Here is a 6,000-nt window from a genome sequence, read left to right on the forward strand (position 1 = left end):
GTTGCGCTAAAGTTTCCAACCAAAAAGTTGAAGCTGCAGCAACATCAGCCAAAGATATAGCAGGTCTAAGAAGATTACCTGAACACAGATAAGCTTTTCTTAGAAAGGATTCAATTTTCCTATCTAAAGGATCCTTAAACGAAGTACCATCTGACGTAGGAATAGTAGTACGTTTAGCAAGGGTAGAAATAGCCCCATCAACTTTAGGGATTTTGTCCCAAAATTCTAATCTGTCAGACGGCACAGGATATAATTGCTTAAAACGTTTAGAAGGAGTAAATGAATTACCCAATTTATCCCATTCTTTGGAAATTACTGCAGAAATAGCATTAGGAACAGGAAAAACTTCTGGAATAACCACAGGAGATTTAAATACCTTATCCAAACGTTTAGAATTAGTATCAAGAGGACCAGAATCCTCTATTTCTAAAGCAATTAGTACTTCTTTAAGTAAAGAACGAATAAATTCCATTTTAAATAAATATGAAGATTTATCAGCATCAATCTCTGAGACAGAATCCTCTGAACCAGAAGAGTCATCAGAATCAGAATGATGATGTTCATTTAAAAATTCATCTGTAGGGAGAGAAGTTTTAAAAGATTTTTTACGTTTACTAGAAGGAGAAATAACAGACATAGCCTTCTTTATGGATTCAGAAACAAAATCTCTTATGTTATCAGGAACATTCTGCACCTTAGATGTTGAAGGAACTGCAACAGACAATGGTACTTTACTAAAGGAAATATTATCTGCATTAACAAGTTTGTCATGACAATTAATACAAACAACAGCCGGAGGAATAGCTACCAAAAGTTTACAGCAGATACACTTAGCTTTGGTAGATCCAGCACTAGACAGCGATTTTCCTGTAGTATCTTCTGACTCAGATGCAACGTGAGACATCTTGCAATATGTAAGAGAAAAAACAACATATAAAGCAAAATTGATCAAATTCCTTAAATGACAGTTTCAGGAATGGGAAAAAATGCCAAAGAACAAGCTTCTAGCAACCAGAAGCAATGAAAAATGAGACTTAAATAATGTGGAGACAAAAGCGACGCCCATATTTTTTAGCGCCAAATAAGACGCCCACATTATTTGGCGCCTAAATGCTTTTGGCGCCAAAAATGACGCCACATCCGGAACGCCGACACTTTTGGCGCAAAATAACGTCAAAAAATGACGCAACTTCCGGCGACACGTATGACGCCAGAAACGGAAAAGATTTTTTTGCGCCAAAAAAGTCCGCGCCAAGAATGACGCAATAAAATGAAGCATTTTCAGCCCCCGCGAGCCTAACAGCCCACAGGGAAAAAGAGTCAAATTTTTGAAGGTAAGAAAAAATGATTAATTCAAATGCATTATCCCAAATATGAAACTGACTGTCTGAAAAATAAGGAATGTTGAACATTCTGAGTCAAGGCAAATAAATGTTTGAATACATATATTTAGAACTTTATAAACAAAGTGCCCAACCATAGCTTAGAGTGTCACAGAAAATAAGATTTACTTACCCCAGGACACTCATCTACATGTTTGTAGAAAGCCAAACCAGTACTGAAACGAGAATCAGCAGAGGTAATGGTATATATAAGAGTATATCGTCGATCTGAAAAGGGAGGTAAGAGATGAATCTCTGCGACCGATAACAGAGAACCTATGAAATAGACCCCGTAGAAGGAGATCACTGCATTCAAATAGGCAATACTCTCCTCACATTCCTCTGACATTCACTGCACGCTGAGAGGAAAACCGGGCTCCAACTTGCTGCGGAGCGCATATCAACGTAGAATCTAGCACAAACTTACTTCACCACCTCCATCGGAGGCAAAGTTTGTAAAAACTGAATTGTGGGTGTGGTGAGGGGTGTATTTATAGGCATTTTGAGGTTTGGGAAACTTTGCCCCTCCTGGTAGGAATGTATATCCCATACGTCACTAGCTCATTTACTCTTGCTAATTACATGAAAGAAAAAATAGGTTTTGCATGATTTCTCTCCTCGCCAGCGAGTTTTTGATAATCGTCACCAATAGTCAGTCTGTAGGGTATTTTTGAATTGCTCTTAGTACATTAATGGGAAGACATTTTTACTTTTGAACTTTTGTCATAACATCATGCACGTTTTTGTTTTTATAATCCATTTGGTAGAATTTGGTAATAGTTTTGCTAATTACATATATCTTGTATACTTCTAGGTTGCGTAATTTTTTTTATTGTTATGTTTTCAATTGCTGTGTTTGGAGGTTTCAACAACTTTCAATTTTTAAACTTGATATTAAAAAGTTACTATAGATTTTTGCACACTTTTCAATTGATTTTTATTTAAAGTGGAATTAAAGAGACATGATAGTCAAATATTGAAGCACTTGAAAACGGTGCAGCATAACGGCAAAAAGCTGACTATAAAGTATAATCTGAACATCTTTAGGTAAAAAAGGAAGATATTTTACTTAAAAATGTCATCAGTAGCCACATTCCATTGTAAAGGGATTTTAATCAGCCAATTAGGAAGCAAGTCCTGGGACGTACAACGTGTATCTGGCATGTGCTGGCAAAGTCATTTATTTCAGTTATTTCCAGTTTTAGGAAGTTTACTATGAAATCTTGCAAGATTTCAGTGAGATCCAACAAGATCACAGTGTAGCACAGTGTAGCAACCTCAGCATAATGAACCTGATTGGCTATTGTTTTTTTGTTTTTCAACATGCAGCTGACAGTAGCTGAAGAATAACTGTTTAAAGAGCACTTACTCTTGTGAGCTAAACACATTTTAGATAAAATGCCTTCATTTTTCACATAGAGATGTTCAAGTGATATTTCTTGTCAGTTGTTTCCAGTTATGCTGCATCACTTTCAAGTGATTAAGCATTTGGGTATATTATGTCCATTTTTTCCCCTTTGTTACAGGTTTTGTTGTTTGAAAAACAGTTGTTCCTATGCTAAAAAAAATTATTAAAAAATAGTTTTGTTCTTTGTTTGTTGTCACTGTTTCTGACCAGCAATAGAAGTATCAGAGTTCTTTTTATCTGCCAGTGAACTTTTATCCTACTGACTAGTTGTACACTTCCTGTTATTTTTAAATTCAAATGAAAGAACTTTAGGCAAATCTTTCTCATTAATCTTTTTCATACAAAATATTTTAAACATGTCTAACTAGTGCTTTTTTCATACCCATGATAGAACTTTCTTGAGTTTCAAGTCCTTATAAAGAAACTTTATACTCACACATTTGTTATTATGTAAATGAAAAGCAGCATTTACACAAGTAAAAAACCCCATAAAATACCCTTTTAGATTAACCAAAGAAAATGTGCTGACTACAGTGTCCCTTTAAATGGCCAGTAATCCTGTCCAAGAGGTGTTTACTTTGATTTTTCATTAACCTACTCCAGATACAGCTGATTTGAGATATGACTCTAAAAGCAAAACATGTTGCTGCAGAAATGACAGCATTTCAATTCCAGCGGTTACTACATTAATGTCAGGAACCCAACCAAAAGTGACTGCACTTAAAGGGGCAGTCAACACCAGAATTTTTGTTGTTTTCAAAGATAGATAATCCCTTAGTTACCATTCCCCAGTTTTGCATAACCAATACAGTTATAAGTTTACACATTTTACCTCTGTAATTACCTTGTATCTAAGCCTCTGTAGACTGCCCCCTTATTTCAGTTCTTTTGACAGACTTGCAGTTTAGCCAATCAGTGCTCACTCCTCGGTAAATTCACGTGCATGAGCTCAATGCTATCTATATAAAACACATGAACTAATGCCCTCTAGTGGTGAAAAACTGTCAAAATGCATTTAGATTAGAGGCGGCCTTCAAGGTCTAAGAAATTAGCATATGAACCTCCTAGGTTTAGCTTTCAACTAAAAATACCAAGAGAACAAAGCAAAATTGGTGATATAAGTAAATTGGAAAGTTGATTAAAATGACATGCCCTATTTGAATCATGAAAGTTTTTTTTGGACTTGACAGTCCCTTTAAGTCACAAGCCAACACAAAGGTGACTGTACTAATGCCAGAACCTTACCCAAAGTTGACTGCACTATTGTCAGGGCCCCAACCTAAGATGACTGCACTAAGGTCACAACCTGACATAAAGGTGCCTGTACTAATGCCGCCAGGACCCCAACCTAAGATGACTGCACTAATGCCAGGACCCCAAACTAAGGTGACTGCACTAATGTCACAACCTGACATAAAGGTTCCTGCACTAATGCCAGGACCCCAACCCAAGGTGACTGCACTAATGTCACAACCTGATATAAAGGTGCCTGCAGCAATCTCAGTATCAAACCCAAAATAGACTACATTAATATCAGGACGACACCATAAGGCAGCTGCTCTAAAGCCAGGACCTCACCCAAAAGTGACTGCACTTATGTCAGAACAAAACCAAAAGTAGATAAAATAATGCCAGGACTTCCCAACATGCTTATTTGTCAGGACAGCATTTTAGAGGAAACTTCATTACAGTGTGGATTTTACTCCAATGATGACTTAGGGCCTGATGATCTAAACCTCTCCGTTTTGGGGAGATGATCTAATACGTCTCTTCAGTACCGCAAGGTCACTCAAAAACGTTTTAAAAGGCAATTTTTTTCTTGAGAGTTATTTATCTCTCGGCGCAGAGTATGAAGGAGAGATTTCTCTAAATGCTGGTGAGTGTTTGATCATCAGGCCCTTAGTCTGCACTACTCTGAAGAGCAGATTTAATCTAAGTGCAAGTTATGATACTCACCATTTGTCCCTGCTGCCTGTTGTGACCAGTTACCCTGTGGAGGTAAATAAAAAGACAGGTGTGTAAAAGCGTAATTTAATACAAGGAGTGACAGATTTTAGCTACTGTGCTCATCAATAGTCGTGTCCAACCTAAGGCCCGGGGCCGGGGGACACAGTCCAGTTACCGCTGCATTTTATCTTTCCTTGCGCCTCCAAATTGAATATGTCTTCAGTACTTTGAACTTATAACAGTTATAGTTCTCTTTAACGGCCTGATGATAAATGATTCTCCAGCTTGGAGAGAAATTATAGAGCAGACCTCACAGTGGCTGAAGTCACTGGATGCTAAAAGAAAAATGGTGGAACTTGGAAGTCCCAGAGAGATGAGAGATATTTCCAATAAAGCTCTCTGCTCTGATGAGATTCTATAAAATTATCTCATAAGAGAACTGCAGTTCACACATCCCAAACAGGGAAAACGGCACAAGTTTTTTTTGGAGATACATGTTTGTTTAAGAGATTTACTGGGACCTATATCAGCTTTTATCAGACTATGAGGCCTATTTATCAAATGTCTGTCGGACCTGATCCGACAGTGTGGATCAGGTCCGACAGACATCGCTGAATGCGGGCCCTCAAGCTCCATCTGGAGCTTGATAAATGGGGCTCTATGTCTTAAATTACCACTTCTCTTATAGGCGGGCATCGGGAAACTTTTAAACTCTTCAACCTCTGTGATACAATCACTTACAAGATGCCAGTGTTTGTGTATAGATTTTAATATCTGTGTAATCTGATTAGAGAATTCTGAAATAAAAACCAATCTCTTAGGTTTAGTATTATGCTTTTGGGTTCCTTAAGTTTCCCCATGGGGATAGCCTCCACCTCTGTAACAATCTCAACAATAAGTCCACTTGGGTACCGCCTCTCCAAAAACCTGTCACCCACTTCCTTTAATCTCTTAGGGACAGCCTCAGTATCTGAGACAATTTTTTTTACCCTTAATAGTTGACTACGGGGCAATGATTTAATGAGAGAAGGCTGATGGGAACTAGTGTAGTGCAAGAGACTATTACGATCTATTTCTTTTCTAAAGATGTCAGTACTAAAACCTGTTCCCTTCTTTTTCATTGTCACATCCAAAATATCAAGACTTATCTCACTCCATACCAATTTAAATTTGATGAAATTTGTAGCCAAATTCAAATCCTCCACAAAACTTTCCAGGGTTCCAACGCTGCCCAGCCAAACGCCAAAGATGTCGTCATTATAG

Source organism: Bombina bombina, chromosome 6 (genome assembly GCF_027579735.1).
Source record: "Bombina bombina isolate aBomBom1 chromosome 6, aBomBom1.pri, whole genome shotgun sequence".
Classification (NCBI taxonomy): domain Eukaryota; kingdom Metazoa; phylum Chordata; class Amphibia; order Anura; family Bombinatoridae; genus Bombina; species Bombina bombina.